At 49.2% G+C, this 19,769-nt stretch overlaps 1 long non-coding RNA gene across 1 annotated transcript; it reads right to left on the reverse strand.

Moving 5' to 3' along the window:
* Positions 1 to 16,608: 16,608 nt before the first annotated feature.
* Positions 16,609 to 17,393, reverse strand: LOC311609254. The gene is made up of 2 exons (XR_014783328.1): positions 17,356 to 17,393; positions 16,609 to 16,913 (listed from the first exon to the last, which is right to left on the reverse strand). It is a non-coding gene; the product is annotated as an uncharacterized lncRNA (long non-coding RNA).
* Positions 17,394 to 19,769: the final 2,376 nt, after the last annotated feature.

A 19,769-nucleotide genomic window follows, 5' to 3' on the forward strand; every position in this document is an offset into this window, starting at 1 on the left:
GCACACATGCACACACATACACACATGCACACACATATACACATGCACGCATACACATATGCACACACACGCACACACTCATACACACATGCACATACACACATACACACACGCACACAGACACACATATACACATGCACACATACACACACACACACACGCATGCACATACACACATACACACACATGCACACATGCACATACACACATGCGCACACACACACACGACCTGTGCATACATGTGCAAGCACACAAATTGAAAAAACTTTAACTTTTATAACAAGGATTTATGGGTGGGACACTGATATTTTGGTGTGATGGAACTGGTGACAGGATTGGTCAAATGAGGGCCATGAACACATCTGACACCTCCAGTGTTTATCACTTCTTAGCATTGGGAGCATTTAAAATCCCACCTTCTACCTGTTTCAAGACACATCGTCAGTTACTGTTAATTATCATCACCCTGTTGTGCTGCAGGTTGCCCCTCATTCCTCTTGCCTCACCGTGTTCTATAGCCTTCTCTCTGTCCCCGCTGCCCCAGCCTCTGGTAAACAGCACACTCAGTATTTCTTTCCTTTTCCTTTTTTTAAAAAAATAAGATTTATTATTTATACAGTATTCCACATGCATGTGTGCCTGCACACCAGAAGAGGGCATCAGATCTCATTACAGATGGTGGTGAGCAACCAGGTGGCTGCTGGGACTTGAACTCAGGGCCTTTGGAAAAGCAGCCAGTGCTCTTAACCTGAGCCATCTCACCAGCCCATGCTCAGTATTACCATAGCAGCAATGTCTGCTCGGTTCACTTAAGAGCTTTTCCAGCCCAGAACCCTGAGCACTTCCACAATCCTTCCAAAAAAGCAGGGCAGTCGGCACACCCCATTCCTGGTGCAATTTATGTCTTACATTAGCTTCTGTTGCTGTGAAAAAATACTGACACACACAAAAAAAACCACACACAATTTGGAGGAGGAGCGGGTTACAAGTCTGGGCTGTAAACGAAAGCCTTTCGCTGAGGTAAGCCAAGGCAGGGATGGAAGCAGAGAGCAACCATGGAGGAATGCTGCCCACTGGTTTGCTATCCAGGTTTCGCTCGGTTTGTCAGGGTTTGCTTTCTGACACCACTCAGAACCGCCTTCCCAGGTGCTCACAGTGGCCGGGCCTTCCCACATGGGTCATCAACCAAGACAGTCCTGTAGGGACTTGTCGCCCGGCCAATCTGAGGGAGCCAGATTGACGCCTCCTTCCCAGACCACGATCCTGTGACTGAGCAGAGTACCTGACACCTTTCTCTGGCCTCCGCACATAGGTGCACAGACTCAAGCTGACAAACAAACAACATCAAAAATAGATAACGACAACAACAACGAAACAAACAAACAAAAAGCAAAACCAACCAGCACGCAGTTCTTTGCATCGAGAATGCTTTGGTCTCCTCTCTGCTTTGTACCCATTTCATCTCTTCTCTCACCGCCCTCTTGGGCTGGATCTACCGGGATGAGGCTGAACATGGTGGTGAAACAGGCCTTTCTTGCTCTGGATTTTAGATGACATGCTTTCAGCTTTTTTTTTTTTTTTACTTTAGTCAGCCGTGGTGTTGTTATATAAGCTGTTTACTGTATTGAGTTATACTCTTTCTGTTCCTGATTGTGGGAGAGTTTCTTTTATCATTCAAGGGTGTTGTATTTTATCAAGGGTCATGAAAAAGATCTTCTTACTAAGGTTTATCAGCATGCAATCCTATGGACAGAACATTGGAGTTTGGGCTCCTGTGCCAGAAATGGCTTCTAATCCTTAAAACTGATTATCAAACTGTAGTAATGCGTGTGTCTGATCATACAGCTTCTAAGCAGTATCATGTAAAATCAAATTTTGATTCAAGGCATGGGCACTTTCGTGTGTGTGTGTGTGTGTGTGTGTGTGTGTGTGTGTGTGTGTGTGTATGTAAGTTAACATAAGGCAAACCAATCATTTTACGGTAGACACCAGTCATGTTTCGTAGCATCACGATGTTCGGTAGTCACCTCCATCTAGTTAATTTTGAACTTATACTGTCCCACAGGAACCGAGAACTCTTTAAATAGTTGCTACCCACTCCTGCTCCCTGCTCTCCAACCCTGTGCAAGCCACTGGTCTTCCCTCTCTGTGGCCGTGTCTCTTGGGGATGTTCAATATAAACGTAAGAGCGTCTCTGTCTGGCTTCTTTCACTCAATATATGTTCAAGGTTCATCCACTTTGCAGCACATATCAGAACTTTACGACTTTTTGGAACTTTGTAATATTCTGCCATGTGGGTATATTGTGTGGGGTATTCTTTTATTTTAATAATTTTTACTTTATTTTGCATGGGTAAGTGCTTTCCCTGCAGGTGCACCACTTTTTTTTGTCTGGTGCCCACAGACACTAGACAAGCGCCCCAGATACCCAGGTCCTCTAAAGGTCCTCAACCACTGAGCATCTCTCAACCCTGGTGATGGAGTTTGGTCCATGTAGGCTCAAACAAAAGCAGAGAAATAAAATTGGAGGCAGAGATTCTGATGACATAGGGGACAGGCCATTCAGTCAGCATCTTGGGGTGTGCACCCACAGTAAACTAGGGTGCTCTGGACGGACTACAATTCTTCACTCCGCCTCCAAGGGCAGAAGAGCCCTCACCCTGAGCTCTTTTTAAGTCTGTTCCTAACTTGATTTCACTTCGACGAAAAATTTTTTTAAGGCTTTGCTAAGTTTCTTTCATAGTTCTCGCCCCTGGTCTCCACCCTCCCATCGGTAGGAAGTGTTTCCTGTGTTGGGTAAGTGCTATCAGATGACATGGCGTGGGGGACCCCTTCCTCTGTGGTGCACTGTGAAAGCTGAGCCTTCCCCGTCCTCTCAGGGTTAACGAGACAGTCACCAAGGCCATCCAGGGGTTTCTTCCGACTACGAAACACAAATGTGCATTAAAGACGAAGACAGATGACTCACGGGTGGAACGGGCTTAACACACGGAGGTGCTTGTCACTAGCTGCAAACATTGAAAACCAATACACGTTGGCTCCCCCAAGAGGACAAATAGGTGTTTTCCCGTCGTCCCTAATTGAGTGTTGGAGATGGTGGCGTTTCTGGATATGTCAGGAGCTAACTTGCACACACTCTGTCTGGTTCACACTCCCAGACAAAAATTTAAATCTTCGTGAAGTCTCGGCTTTGTTCCCAGGACTCTGAAACCATTAGGGAAGAAAAGAAAAGAAAAAAAAAAAAAAAAGAAAGAAACACAATTTGTATCCACCTTCACTGCCCACCTCCTTGCCAGGGGGGGCAGGGGTCGGAGCATTTGAAGGGTGCTTTGTAAGTGCAGAAAGAATGTACGCTGCTTCCTGCTTGTTTTTATTGACATTTTTCTGGATTTTGCCAGGCCTGCTTTTTGCTGTGTAAGCAGTTCACAGCTATGCATGTGTGGGGACAGAGAGATGTAGACTGTCACCAGCCTGGACATTGCTGGCACCTGGGAAGTGGTGAAGGGACATGCTGGGACAGCTCGGACTGGCCAGGCTCCCAGAACACCTGGAGGCATCAGGAGTGTATGCCAGCCTCTAACCTCCAGTAGCACCCAATCTAAATACGTCACCAGGTAAAGCAGAGGCATCTCTGCCACATACCCTATTTTTTATTGTTGGCAGACAACTTATCTGTGGTGCCAGGTCTTGAACTCATAACCTGAGATGCATACACTAGGCAAACGCTCTGCCACTGGGGCACAAGCAAAGATTAACTGTCACATCCTGAGACCCAGATGCCAGGGGTGGACAGAGGCGGCTGGCCCAGGCAAGGCAGACACTTTGGATGACCCAGAACGGCAGGAACAGCTCTGCCCCAGGCTCAGCTGTGCGTGGCCTCGCTATACTGGGCAGAGGTGGCCAGAGCTCCTAGGCCAGGCATCTTGGGACAGGCTGACAGATTTGTGTGTTGACTACAGATGGAGGAAGCAGCCCACTAGGGTCCACAGGCCAGCTGCAGAGAAGGACTGGCTCGGGGTTCAGTGAACCCCATTTACCAACAGCCACTCCAGAAAAGGCATCACAACTCTGAGTTCAACCCAGCACCCTTCATCCTGCATCACATGTCCCAGCATGCACCAGGCTTGTTGGCTCTGGGAAGGGAGGTCCTTCCAGGCCTCCAGCCAGAATTCTGTCATTGTCATTGTCTAATAAGAATACCGGCTCCAGACGACCTGAGTCCCCCAGAAATGGGGAATGCATATCCCAGAGGACAAGGACCAAAGGCCAGGCTCCTGTGGATACTGCCACCAGTGCGTGAGGGACAGGAAAGGCCTGGTGAGAACTCTAGATTGTCTCCAGATTTCAGGCCCTGCCTCAGCCAGCCATGGTTCCTGAGGGGTCTTGCAAGGTCACAGGCTGGTAAGAGCAGACAGTTAACATGCTGTGCTCACCGATGTCCCCAGAGAACGTTGTCTGTCAGCCCACTGTGGAGCACACCCAGACAATTCTTTTGTCCTTAACCACTACACCATGTGGCCACCAGAGACGAGCTCTTTTGGCTACAGAAGTTCTCTAAATATCTGTTACCTCTCTGCCGCTGTCATAAAAGACCCCAGCATAAAGCAGGTTATGGGAGAAAGGGACTGCAGTTCTAGAGGGAGAGCATCCATCATTGAGGGAAGAAGCTACCTGATTCCATTTCAACAGTGCACAAGGGGGAGAGAGAGAGAGAGGGAGAGAGAGAGAGAGAGAGAGAGAGAGAGAGAGAGAGAGAGAGAGAGAGAGAGAGAGAGAAGAACAGGCTATAAAAAGTCAATATCGGGGGCCCAGTGACTCATTTCTCCAGCCAGGCCCCACCCCCTAAAGGTTCCCTAACCTTCCCAAACAGCAACAGCACCACCCGCTGGACACCATGTTCAAATGTATGAGCCTGTGGGGGACACTTCACAATCAGCCCACTGCAAGATGCTGAGACCCTTAGGAAAGTCCTACTGCCTTCAGGGATCAGTAGCATCATAAGCCGTTGTCACGTTAGGGTCAGGGTTAATGACTGGGATGTTGGTGCTGTGGCAAAGAAGACAGGATGGGCACCTAAGGCAGGGAGGATGTTTAGGGCGAGCATCTGTGCCAGGTCCCCTCCCTCGAGGCTGTGAGCCCCAGCCAGGTTCCCCTGCCAGCTAACAGATACTCGTGGGTTCAGTTCTCCACCATGGGGGAAGAAGCCAGTCTTAGACTTGGGGACCATGCGGTTTATTCATGCTAGTTTAGATCATTCTGTCTCCCTTCGAAATACCAACTTTGAAAACTTTGAGGCTCAGTTTGGGCCTGGAAGACTTGAATTCTTTCTACCAGCAGTTCCTTCCGAGTCTAAGTTTTCAAATGGCTTTGAGGAGGTAGCTCACCCAAACATACTTGCTGCACAAGTGTAAGGAGTAGAGTTCAGATGCCTGGCACCCATACAACACAACTACCTGTAACCCCTGTGTGCGGGGGCACAGGGATGGGATCCCGGGCAAGCTGGCTAGTTAGACTGGCTGACTGGGAAAGCTCTGAGTTCAAGTGAGAAACCTTGACTCAACATATAAGGTAAAGAGAGAGTAAGGAAGATGCCTGATGTCAATTTGCAACACACACACACACACACACACACACACACACACACACACACACACCCTCAATTGTGAATACTGCATTCACAACACATACACTTACTTCATGCATATGCAAAAAAAATATAAAAAGACATTCTCAACTAAAGGTGAGTTTTGTCCCTGTCTCTCAAGGCTAGCTGGCAGTATCCACAGATTGTCAATGGTCGTGGCCAGGGATGGTGTTACTGGGCAGCTGGATGGACATCCTGCTGTGGGCAGTGGGCAGCCATTCTCCAGCTCCAGCAGAGACCACCCTATCAAAATGTGAACAGATCCAGGCTTGGGAGAATGCTTTAGACAGACAGAGTTCCGTCTGCACAGGCGCTAGGGAAGCACATGGGCGCATCTGTGCTCTCAGCAGCTCAGCTGCAGGCTGGACCACACAGGCTTCATGGGAGCAGGTGGCAACGCCTGCTGCCCAGGATCCTGAAGTCCAGAACGCTGTGCAGACAGTGGAGGCAAGAAAGAGCCAGACGGTGATTTGCACCGACTCCTACAGCTGATGGACTGCAGTTGGTGTGTGTGTGTGTGTGTGTGTGTGTGTGTGTGTGTGTGTGTGTGTGAACCCCATCCCAAGAAGCTCTATTTTTATGGCGCGCAGGAAGGTTTTAGCGGTTTGGCTGGTCAGGTTACCACTGGGATATCGTTTTTCTTGGTCGCCCACCTCCAATTTCCTGTTTTGCTTATCTCACATTGATTTTAAGAAAAAAGAATGTTTGCACTGCCCCATATGGCCCGGCTTCAAGTTGATTAGATATGGGACTGGGCTGTAATGGATTAGAATGTGGGATTTGTTTGCTCGGTAATATTTTAAGAAAGCAATGAAAGAAGCTGCAGTGATGGAGAGAGAGAGAGACTGTATATTTACAGTCCGACTCCGTTTTCATTGCCGGAAAAGACAGCTTGTTTAGGAATGTGGATTATGGCTCTCGGTCACTTTTTGATTTGTGTTTCATTCCAGGGCTGTCCTGAGTTACAAATCCCTATAGATGGAGGGACTTAAGAGACACGCTTGTACATTTGTTTTCCTCTTAAGTGTCTTTCCCTCTTTGACTCGCTCTCTCTCTTGGAATTTTTTCCTCCCTCCCTTCATTGACAGGCTTTCCTGCAAGCCAGTCTGCACTGTTAGAAAGGATTATTCAAATGAGTCCTGTGAAGGTTGGAGCCTGGTGCCCTGGTGTTGGACGCCAATGCTCTGCCATCTGGGAATGCTAATTTCAGCTCTTATTTTGGTAAATATCTCTCGTCTTCACATTTCCAACCACTATGCACAGCCACGTATGCCAACCACTATGCACAGCCACGTAAGCCCCTCTGTTTGCGAGGTGCTCCGCAGCCATCCACGCACAGTACCTGCGAGGTCGGGCAGGCAGTTTGCTGCACGTGCTGGGTGGAGCGGGGAGAAGATGGGCAGTTGGGGGGATGGCTGAGAGCTTAGATCCCTGCGCGCTCTGGGCCTCCAGGGGAAGGTCTTCAGTGGTGCTTTGCAACCTAAACAGCCATGAGAACCCTTTGCAGTGTCAGTAGAAGAGTTGCATATTTCCAAAACCCTCAAAGAGAGAATGTAACCGTTCAGATGCTAAACACCATGACTAAACGTGCTGCCCGGGCTCACCGCATCGTTGCTCTCGTATGTACTGAAATGTCATATTGAAACCCGTGTGCCCATTAAAAAACAAAACAAAACACGCTGAAAAGCAAATCAGTTGGATCACTTAAGAAATCAAAAGGGAGCTGGTGTAGCCGGGGCCAAGAACTCCCTTTAACAGAACCAAACCAGTTTGCTTTCTGTGGTGAGGCTGGGTACAATCTCCTCCCTATTATGGGATGTCCTTCTGTAATGAGTATGTTGAGTTTTCATCACGAGAACAAGCTGAATTTTGTCTTGCCTTCCCCCCCACCCCCGACACGGAGTTTCATGTAACCTTCAGGGTGCCCTTGAATCCTAAGGGTTTTGTTTTTGTTTTAGATTTATTTATTTTATGTATATGAGTATGCTGTCTTCATGCACTCTAGAAGAGGGCATCGCCTCCTATTACAGACAGTTGTGAGCCACCATGTGGTTTCTGGGAATTGAACTCAGGATCTCTGGAAGAGCAGCCAGTGCTCTTAACCTCTGAGCCATCTCTCCAGCCCCAAATCTTAAGTTTTAAATTTAGATTTAAATTTTTGTTTTTATTTTGAGACAGGGTTTCTCTGTGTAGCCCTGGCTGGCCTCAAACTCAGAGATCTGCCTGCCTCTGCCTCAGCTGCACCACTGCCTGGCAGAATTTTTTAAAATTTTAAGAGCTTATACAGGTGTGTAGTGTACTGCGACCATATTTCCGCCCCCCCCCCGCTCCTGCTAAGCCCCTCCCTCTCCCCAATGAACCTCTTTGAGATTAATTTACATGAGCCCAGGAGAGGGAATATGGGTATTTTACCAGTGGCCACAGCACAGAAAAGAATGTCTCCCAACTCCTCAGAAAGCAGTAACTGCCAATTGCTCCTCAGGGAGGGGTGGGGCCTTGTGAGTCCCCCCCCCCCCTATGTTCATGAAAGAGGCTGGCAGGACCTCTTGTTCAAGTCTGGGGAGCACAGCAGCTGTGAGGCCCTGGCTGTAATGACCACGGCATGGGCAGATGAAGTCCTACGCCAGCCTCTCCTTCCGCAAGCTCTTACATTCTTTCTGCGCCTCGACCCACGATGTGTCCCTCGTCTTCAGGAGGATGGTGCAGATCTCTCATTTAGGGCTGAACACTAAACAGTCATCATCTGTTCTCAGCAGTGACCCGTTACGGGTCTCAGCAGCAAAAAAGAAGCATCTCTCACTGAAGATCTGAGAAAACCAGTCCATAGGCACAAATGAAACCGTTTAGAAGTCAGCTCATCAGACAAAGCACGTCCATTTAGCGAGACAACAGTAGCTTCCCCACTGGTGTCTGTGACTTCCCCAGCGGTGGGGCCTTGGCCAGCCTGCTTTATGATAGGTGTGGCTTCCTCAGGAGGAACAAGCACCAATCCAACCAGAAAACGGCTGGTTATCCTCGTAACAGTGACGCCACTATGGCACCAGTGGCTACATCCTTCCAGGATGAACCTCCGGCCCTCTTGCCTCCACCCACCAACTCCAGTGTTGGGATTCTGGGTGTGAGCCCCCACGCCTGGCTTCGCCCACGGTTTCTGTATCTATTGAAATGGCCGTGTGGATGTGCCCTTCCCCCTGTTGGTGAGATCGGTTACGTCTACAGATTTGCATTTGTTGAAGCAAGTGTTAGTCACTTATCTCCCTGCAGCTTAAGACGGAAGGGTTCGCTTTGGCCCAGGGTTTGAGGAGATCAAGCTCTGCTGCAGCAGGATCGTACGGCTGGTTCTCCCCTTACCAAGGCTAGTATTGTCCCTGGTCAATGCTTAATAACTTGGCTTTACCCGGCCGCGGCCTGAAAGCCTTTTCTGCGGCATCACCACGAATTGCCTTTGCCCGAGTGGAAGTCCCTAAGGGGGAGCCTCTTGGGCTGCAGAGGCAGTGCAGGCTGCATCTCCATGCCACAGCTGACACCAGGACAAGCCCGAAGGACTTAGTCTTCAGAGGAGGCTCCTCCAGTTTATAGTCAACTCCCAGAGCTCGCTGGATGCTTCACACTAATGGAAGTGGTTTGCATGTGCCCAGGACTGTAGAAGAGGAGGGTTAGGCTGGGCTTCAGAGAGGCGCTCTGCTTCTCCTCCTGGGGGCCAGCGGGTCTTTCCTTTTCTACACAGCCAAGGAAGCAAGGGGCCTGGAGAGCATGAGTGACGTTGGTCCTGTGCAAGTCAAGGAAAGGTCTGTGGCAGAACAACCCGAGGGACGGCGCAGCCACATTCCACTGGTGGCGACGTGCACCTGCCTCACTCAGCGCCGATGCTGCTGCCATCCCCAGATCTCCTTGGGGGACCATGGCCAGATGCCACTAGGAAAGTCCTAACCATTTCCTCCTCCTACACCAGCAGTGTCCTTTCTGAATAGCCAGGGTCCCTCTGAACTCACAGCCATCAGGCACACAGGCTACACCTATGGCCACTTAGGCCCAATGTCCCCATCTGGAATTTCCTGCTGGAATAGTGAGCTCTAGCTGCCTCAACAGTGACATACGCTGAGGCCTTAGAGCCTGCCCCTGGAGGCAGCAAGTGTGAACTGAAGGTGGCTTTCCTTGGCCTGCAGACGGCCACCTCCTAGCTAAGTCTTTGTGTGGTTTTTATTTTTATATGCCCGTGTCCGGATTTCCCCCCTTTGAAAGGATATCTCATTTAAACTGCCTTTTGGATTAAATCTCACTTTGCTCAATTTGAATTCATGCGCTAATTAGATCTGTAATGTAATTAACCGCGCTCCCACATGAGGCCGCAGGCTTAGGACCCCGGCCTATGAATCAGGGGGCTCTACTTCAATCCACAGCACAGACAATGCCGGCTTTTGAGCTTGACTTCACTACATAGACATAGCAGAGGCCACTGCAGGGACAACCACTCCTCGTCCCTCTGAGCCTGTCACTCGTCTCCATCCCTGCCATGAGGGGACTCAGCTGAACCTGAAGGAAGTTAAAGACTCCCCTAAGAGCTGGGACCTGGCTCCATGCTGTCAGTGGGGCACAGAGCAGGTCTGCAATAATTTATAAAAACTCCCTATGTTCAAGTCTCTGTCTATGTCTCTGTCTCTGTCTCTGTCTCTGTCTCTCTCTCTGTCTCTCTGTCTCTCTGTCTCTCTGTCTCTCTCTCTCTCTCTCTCTGTGTGTGTGTGTGTGTGTGTGTGTGTGTGTGTGTGTGCAGGTGCCAGGTTTTGTTGCTGTTTTGCTCTCTCTCACTAGGGCCTAGACTCCCTGATTTGGTGAGGTTGTCTAGGCCCCAGGAATCCACCTGTCCCCACCTCTTCGGCGCAGCCACTACAAGCACATGCCACTGTGAGCTGGACGTCAGGATATGAGTCAAGTCTTCATGCTGGCAAGCAAACACTCTCTGCTGAGGCATCTTTCCAGCTGTTGCAAGGCTGGGTTAGCAAGGGCAGAGTAATAGACACTGCTTGAAAAAGAAAACAAATGCTGGCTGTTTTCCTGCTTCACACTGTGTGAGACACTCCTGTTCCCACTTTCCCCCTCTGTAACAGAGTGCTCCATGCTGGATCACACTGGTGACAGTTCTGGACATAGGAACCATCCGGAACCCAGGGAGCATCCTGCCTTGACTGCCAGCTTCTGTTCCTCCCGGTGGGTTCCGTCTTCTGCTTGTTGCCACCTCTCTTGTCACACGGCCCTGCTCTCTGCATCTCTGGTGCTTCTTTCCTTAGGAGCCCACCATCACACTGACTCAGGAGCCATCGCACTTGAGTGTGGCCTCATTCTAAGAAATGCTGTAGCTGCTTTTTCCAAATGTGGTCATTTTCCCACTGGGGACTCGAACTTTAATATTTCTGCCTGAGGGACACACGGCTCACAGCCAGCATGCTGGACAAGGCTTGGGACGTCACCTTCAGAGGTCCTGCCATGGTACCCCAAAGAGCTCAAGCAGAGATGTCACTGGGTCACAGAGCTGACCAGCATGTGAGTGGCCAAGCACTGTCCTCACTCAGACCCACGTTCGTCAATACCGCAGGCCCCATGCCCGCTGTGGTGACTCTAGCAGAGAAGCAATGTCGCTGCAGCTGACTGCAGATTTGATGCTCTGAGGACGTTCTGGGATACCAGTGTGGGCACAATCGTCTACCCCTTCCTACCCCGAGCCACCACTCCACCCGAACCCCCCCCCCAAAATCCCTGACCACCTCCCACGTCAGACAGCGTCCCTCTGGCTACAGACCCAGTTCTCAGCAGCCAGTGATGGATGGCCAGGGTCAGAAGTCCCCCTGACACACCTCAGCCACCTTCCAGATTCCTGTCTTCAGCTGCAGCCATAATGAATGTTCTGCGGAGTTTCCCAGGCGACCAGCCCTGGACCACCAATGTCAGCAGTGCACACTTCTCACAGCAGCTGTTCCAAGGTGTGGGTGAAAGTACAGAACACTTGGCAGTCAAATTGTACCAAATTCTACGCTGACCCTGAGAAGTCCTCATGCCCTTGGATGTCTGGAAGCATGCCAAGACAGTGGGAATACTAGAGGGCCCCTCACCTGTCCCCAAGGTCCGTCTCCACCCACAGCCACCACAGGCAGGCAACCAAGCGCCCCCTGGTGGATGCTTTGTATTCCCATCATAACCGTGGGCACAGGCAAAGGAACTGCAGAAGAGACACTGAACTCCAGGGCCAATGGTGATAAAGCAAGAGGTTGTGGCCTATGGTCACAGAGCCGCCTGGTAGAGCTGGGATTGGAGGCTGCTGGAAAGCCATGGAGCAAGGACAGCTCACTGCCACAGCCCTCAGTCTTCTACTGGGAAAGTCTTGAAAGGGCATAAATTTTAACTCTTTCCAGTTCCAGTGTGTGTTGAAAATAGGTTATATGCTATTGTGGGGAATAAAGGGAGCCACACTATGTTGTTTGTTTATTTGTTTGTTTGTTTATTTTAGTTTTTTAAAAAAGACAGAGTCTTATTTTGTAGTTCTGGCTGTCCTGACACTCACTAGGTAGACCAGGCTGGCCTTGAACTCACAGAGATACTCCTGCCTCTGCCTCCCTGAGTGCTGGGATGAAAGGAGTGCGCCACCATGCCTGGTCAGGAAAACAATATTTTAATCACCCTTAGAAAGACCCGTGCTTTAGTGAGCTGTTTATCTTCTAAAACTCCTTCCTTCTCTTTTTTCTTGCCCGCCCACCCCCAGCTCCCTGTCCGGTTCCCCTCTCTGCTAGAAATGGAGCCCAGAGCTTTGTCACGCTAAGCCAGCTTTTCCCTGTTTCTCTCTTTAAAATCTTTATAATGAACATTCTAAAGGATGTGAGGGTGAGATCACTATCTCACAGAGAACACTTCCTATGGAAAGCAAGCACTGCAGCCTCGGGTACCATCTCTTCAGATTGCACGGGGACACCATTACTTTCCAGAGACTGACACAGCTCGGCAGCTGCAGAGTCAACGTCCAAGATTCCTTAAGCCGGTGGAGACACTCCTTCTCTGAGATTTTAGGATTTGCACAAGCCTAAAGACCTTGTCACTTGGTGGGTGCCGTAGTCAGGGCACATTCGCTGGTATCCTGGGGGTGTGCTGCTACACCTAGACCTGAAGGTGCTGGGGTCTGTGTAGTTGTGTCTTGGTCATGTGTTGTCACATCCCCAAAGGCTTGGAGCTGCTGCAAACACACCAAGTGCACGCGACATGGTTAGTTCCACAACAAAACAGACCAAGCCTGGCAAAGCAGGAGGAGGCACCAATCCCCCTGAAGCTCAGACTCAAACGTCTGAATAACCACTGGATACCTAATGTTCATTGTTAGAAAGACGAGAGCTTAGCAATTACCTAAAAGGTATTTCCCCTCGAATTATAGTCTGAAAACACAGCCTGCCCGTGGAGCCTACCTTGGGCTCCTTAAGTGACATAATTAGGCCCAAGTTTTATAATGATTTTGGCCCCAATGCAGAAATAATCTTAGTTTTATTCATCTATTGCTATAATGACCTCAGATAAGTCAAAGGGCAGAATCACAGACACCACATGTTGAAGTGATGCTTCTACAGCTAAGCTAGGAGGGACCCGGAGAGAAGCCTTCTTCACCTACCTTACCAGCGAGCATCACAGAAGATGGTACATGGGAGGACATGAGCTGACAGATGGCAGGGACACACACACACAGACACACACAGATACACAGACACACACACAGATACACAGACACACACACAGGGACACACACAGGGACACACACACACTGACACATACACACAGACACACAGGGACATACACACAGATACACAGACACACACATACAGAGACACACATATACACACACAGACACACAGACACACACACATAGACACACACACAGACACACACAGACAGACTCACATACACAGACACACACAGACTCACATACACATACAGACACATACAGACACACACAGACACACACACACAGAGACACACACAGACAGACTCACATACACATACAGACATACACAGATACACAGACACACAGACACACAGACACAGACAGACACACACACACATGCAGGCCCATGCATCTTGTGGAACAGTCCTCATCCTCATTTACAGACAGAGTAATATAAAGTATCTAAAATGTCTGGTGCTTTTTTCCACTTCATCACCCACCAGCATTAGTTGCTGTTTCTAGGAGACCTTGCCCCATGGTAGGCACCCAGTGAGCACGTGTTGGAGAGCCAAGCTCAGGGCAGAGATAGTGCAACCCACCCATTGGACGGTGTGCTTCACTGCCTTCCAGGAACACCACAGGTAGCAAATGTTTTCTTACTGCCCTGCTAGAAAAACATGCACAGAATGTACACAGCTCGCTCTTTGCAACCGCCTCACAAAGGATGTGCAGCTGTGGGAGTGCCGACAATGCCAGGGCTTGCTTCAGGAGGCTACTGTCCCCTGAGAAAGCCGGAACAGTGACAACGCTGCAAAATGTGTCTCAATCTGTTGTGACATCTACTTAGTCCACGGAATGTCCACTGTCTTATGGTCAGCTTCCCCAAAGGCATAGAAAAGGCAAGTGGCCATACACCCTGAATGTGGGATGCCTGGGGTCACTCATTGCCTGGAGTGTGTTCTCTGAGATGAAGTTCAGGGAACTGGTGTGTGTGTGTGTGTGTGTGTGTGTGTGTGTGTGTGTGTGTGTGTGTGTGTGCTCATTAAACTGTTGTTTTCTTCTGCACAAATCAATAGCCCACTGACCAGCGTCAACGCAGGACGTGGATGAACCAGAGCAATGGCGGGGGGGGGGGGCTGTCTCTCTTTACTGGGGTGTGAGGTGTAGTGTGTGGGAACGCAAGGTCCCAGAACAAGGAAAAGCCCAGACGTTCCTCTATTTAGCCCCGAGAGGAGTACACCTGGCTCATGCTCTCCTCCATCCTGCGTTTCTCCTTTCGATGGACTCGCCACAGAATCAGGGTTGGGTGGGCAGGGCTCTGCAGAAGGTACCGCTGTAGCAGTGGGAGAGGCCAACTGATAACAGAGCAAGTCTAAAAGATTTACAATATTATGGGTGTTTTACCTTTATCCACGCCATGTGTCACATGTGTAGTGACTGTGAAAGCCAGAGGAAAGCGTGGATCTCCTGGGAATGGAGTCACGGGTGGCTGTGAGCTGTCATGTGAGTGCTGGGAGTGAAACACAGGTTCCTTGGAAGAGCAGACAGTGCTCTTAGCTGCCAAACCATCTCTCCTGCCCTGAAATATACTTTCAATCCAATCACTTTGGATTTAATGTAGGCTACTAAGAAAAGAAGCAAACGTAGTCCTGACACAATAGAAATCACATGCAAATTTATGCATATGGTCCAAATGTTTTGTGTGTGCATGTGTGTGTGCATGTGCACATGTGTGTGTGTGTTGTTTAGACACACTTATTTCTGGAAGAGATATTAGCTGATATGTTAGTCAGCATCACTAAAACAAATAGCCCCAAATGGTCAGTGACAGATACCTATTTTTCAATATGCTAATTTTTACCATATAAAGTATATATGGATATTACTTGGGATGTGTCCAAATGATTGTAGCTAGCTGAATATTGAGATATCAAATGGTTTTGCACCAGGTGGAAATGCCCCTGAAACATAGAGGCCAGTGGTATGTCATGTTGGTCCATGGTCTGTGTTAGTAGGAGGACACAGAGACACATCAAAGCCATGAAGGAGACGAGATCTTCCAGACCCACTGAGGTTCTGGAGTCATTTCTTCCCTACGCCCCCCAAGTTCTAGAGAGAAGCAGTCTTTGGGTACACTGTCCAGACTCAGCATAGGATCCCAACGACCCCCGACGGGCCCAGGAGCCTCCATGCCAGGACACACTGGGGTTTACAGGACATCCAACCTTCAGGAGACCTGGGAAAAGGAGGGCAGACCTGAAGCAGGAGTCTCATGTCGCCCAGGCTGGCCTTAAACCTGCTATGCAGCTGAGGATGGGCAGCCTCGGACTTCAGGTCCTCCTGCTTCTCTGAGCACTGGCACTATCAGTGTTTGCTACCACATCCGGTTTATAAGGTGTTGGGGACTGAACACAGGGCTTCACAGGCGCTAGGCAAGCACTGTCGACCAAGCTGCAGCCCCAGTCCTTCCCTCCTGCTCTCTTGCTTCCCTTTCTTCCTTCCTTCCTTCCTTCCTTCCTTCCTTCCTTCCTTCCTTCTTTCTTCTATTTCCCCTGCTGGGAGTAGATGCCAGCAACTTGTTCATTCTACCTCTGAGTATATCCTAGCCCAGAAATTCATTTTTCTTCAAAGAACAGCTCTGCAGAACTCTGTCTCCCTTGCTGGCACAGATTCTGTCTCAGAGCCTGCTCTGCGACCTGAGGGCACAGCCATGGACTGAGGCTCCAGGAGACTGGGCGGATGACCTGCTCTACTCCACCCGCCTCAGCTATGTGGGGTCCAGGGGACAGGCAGGCAACAGCCTTCCCAGACCTGGCTTTTTGAAATCTCCCTTCCATCTGGTCAGAGAACTCCGACAGACGGAGACTGGAGTGTAGTTCAGTCTTATTTTGAGCCATTTGACTGGGGCCTTACTTTTTAAGGGGTTTGTGGAAAGCTTATTTTACTTTCACATGTTACAAATCAAAGGAATCATTGTGGAAAAAAAATACCCCTGTGACCTGAGATGGTCTGATTTCTGAAGGCTTTTCCAGAACAGATTCACAGCTCTAAACACAGGCCACTTAGGTTCCCTAAGATGCACTGTGAGTCAAGAGGCATGTGGTCATGACGCACCAAAGCCCAGGCTTTTGTTTTGTAAGACATTTTTATTGTTGAGGCAGGAGATGTAGTATTTGTTGTTTCTTATTAAAGAGAAAAAGACCATTTCACCAGAAAAGCAAAAACACTTTCCAGATACCCCATGATTCATCCACCAATGGCCTCACAAAGATCTGTTCCATGACATTTATTGCATTTTTGGCTAAAATTGAAAAGAAATGAAAGTGGAAAAAAATAGTCAAAATTAACGATGGCCCTACACAGTCGTGCGAATGTCCTAAAAGGGACAGTCTAAGCTGCGAAGAATTTACAGGCAGGCTATGTTATTTTAAAATATTCCTCATAGTGACATCAAACTCATATTTCATACCTCCAGGGGCAAATTAGAATCCACTTGATTAGTAGTGTCGTGCTGCTGTTTCCCAGAGTGTGTTCCTGAGGCACCAGGAGCTGCCCCTCCACCAGGGTCTGTGGGGCCTAGAGGGGAAAATGAGAGTTTGCATCTTTTTCTGTGACTTGGAGAGCCATGCACTCCAGTAGCCGAGAAAAGTCTCAGGCACGTAGTAAAAATGCCCTACCCACCCGCCAGCAACTTGGGAGACATTTTAGAAGGTATCTTGGGGGGCATGTTGGGGCGCTAAGGATCAAGATCGATGACTAAGGAATACGGTGCAGTTGCTGATGCTGCAACTTCATGCTTTGGAGGCAAGCCACATCGCTACTCCGTGTCTCAGTTTACCCGGGTGTATCACAAGGTTTGAGATGCCCTACCTGTAGTCATTAGGGTTGATATCATGATTATTCATACCCCTGGTTCCCTGTTAGTGTGATATGTGTCCCTCCATTGACCTCGCTTGGCGGTGTGGCAGGCTACACCTAACCTGAGGGACTTAAGCTAAGGGCATGCCAAAGCTCTAACCAAGAAATGCCGTTGGAGGGCATTCAGCTCCAGCTGTTTTCCAGGACACAGTTGCTTCATGAGATGGGAGGATGTGAGACACAGCAGCAGCCTCTGTAACACAGTGAGAAGACACGCTTACCCCTATCTATGGCCACCAAGAACGTGGGCTATCCGCCACTTCAGTCACTGTCCACACGGAAGCTCAGAGCCCTCCTGTTCTGATACTTCAACATTCTGGAATGCCTCTGGCCCTGCCCTGAACGCTCCCATCTGGTCTCCCTGTCTTTGCCAGCCTCCTGCCCATGAGAGTTTCCTTGACTTCTTTCATCAAAATCTATAGAGCAAAGGATTTTTACTCCCTACAGGTGTGTGTGTGTGTGTGTGTGTATGTGTGTGTGTGTGTGTGTGTGTGTGTGTGTGTGTGTGTTTGAGAGAGAGAGAGAGAGAAAGAGAGAGAGATAGTATGCATGTGTGTATGTGTGTGTGAAAGTCTATGTGCATGTGTGAGAATATGTGTGTGTGCGTGTATGTGAGAGTGTGCGTGTGTGTGTGTGTGTGTGTGTGTGTGTGTGTGTGTGTGTAAGGAGGTCTGAGAAGGCTAACAACTCAAACCTGCTTATTCCAGATTCTGAAAGTTTGGGGTCTCTGTGAAGATCATAGCAGCTAGAGCCCAGAATCCAGTGGTCTGGAGGCCTGCGAAGACCCCTGGGAAAGAACTTATTTAGAGATGGTCTCCAGTGGACATTACAGTGTGTTCTTGGGTTCCATTGTGCTGCGATGTTCTGGAACTCTCCAGGATGATAATGGTGGGAGCCAGCTGTGACACTTCAAGGATTCTTGGGAAGGAGATACACTTTAGGCAGGGGTAGGTGCAGGCAAGCATGCATGCAGGTGACTAAGGTGAGGCATTAACCCTCAGTAAGACCAACCGAGAATAGCATGCATGGTGACATCGGTCTTTGACAAACTTCTCTGCAGGGCAATCTGCAGCTGCACCCCAGCTACTCAAGAGGCTGGGTCAGAGGGGTCACCTGAGCCCAGGAATTCCCAGGCCGGCCTGAGCAACACGCTGAGATCCCGTGTCTCCAAATAAAGCTAGGATTAAGCCTGCATGTGAATTTGTGATAAGAAGAACCTCAAGGACAGAGAAGATTCCAGACTTGTTTAAACCATCATGCTGTGGGGATGAGGGTGAGCCACTTGGAGGGTGCCACGGCAAAAGCCATCTTCAGTCCACCATGATGGTGGTAAAGAAATTATCTACCGGGTGTGCCCAACCTTTAGGCATTACATGACATCATCATCTACAGCTGAAATGTAAGATCTGCACACTCGAGTTACAGGGTAATAATCACACACACACACACACACACACACACACACACACACACAGAGAGAGAGAGAGAGAGAGAGAGAGAGAGAGAGAGAGAGAGAGAGAGCGCACTTATGTTCTAAGTCTGTTGACTATTTCATGTTGGGCCCATCCACAGACCACAGTTTTCCTGCACATTGGGCTGGACATGCTTAGAACTTCAGGAATAGAGCAGAGAGAACTCAGGCCGCTGCACAGTTGTGAGCTGTCCGCGCTCTGCGTCTTTCTCGCATACTTAGCAGCAATGATCACACAGTCCCTGCGCTGCCTCTGTGCAGCCCCCAGAGGCTCCGAGAGGACAGACTGGCTCTCACAGGTCACCTTTTCTTACTTTTTCCCCCCGACTCTTCTCTGTTGGATCCATTTTACCTGTTTCATTTTTTTTTCTAATGCTCAGTCTGACCCAGAAAGTCTTGCTACCCAAGCAGGCTGACAGGCTTCCCCCTTCCTCTCAATTCTGTGTTTGGGGGCGTATTATTTGACTTTACCATAGGGTCATATATGGAGATTATGCTATTATTGGGATGTCCCTTGCAAAAGCCATGTTGAGACCGAATTGCCACCATGACGGTATTAAGAAGAGGAACTTTAGCCAGGCACAGTGGCGCACGCCTTTAATCCCAGCATTTGGGAGGCAGAGGCAGGTGGATCACTGTGAGTTCGAGGCCAGCCTGGTCTACAAAGTGAGGCTACACAGAGAAACCCTGTCTCAAGCAACAACAACAACAACAATGACAACAACAACTTTAAGAGAGAATGAGGCCAAGAGAGTTTGTCATCCTGTTTGGATGTTGCAGTCACAATGCATTGGTTACCGCAGGAGTGTACTGATGTCGAGGATGGCTTTAGTCTCCTTCCAGCCTCATGTTCCCACCGCCCCAACCCCTTCTGCTAACAATGGGATGCCCTCCACATGACGACATAACAAGGAGGCCCGTAAGAGATCCAGAACCTTCACTTTGGAGTGTATAAAACATCACTAGAGTTGTTACAAACAAGTTCATCTTCTTTATAAACTACCTAGCCTGCCCCATTTTGCCCCAGAAATAGAAAACTACTA

This window comes from Acomys minous, assembly GCF_964271855.1.
Source record: "Acomys minous genome assembly, chromosome: 11".
In the NCBI taxonomy this organism is placed as follows: Eukaryota; Metazoa; Chordata; class Mammalia; order Rodentia; family Muridae; genus Acomys; species Acomys minous.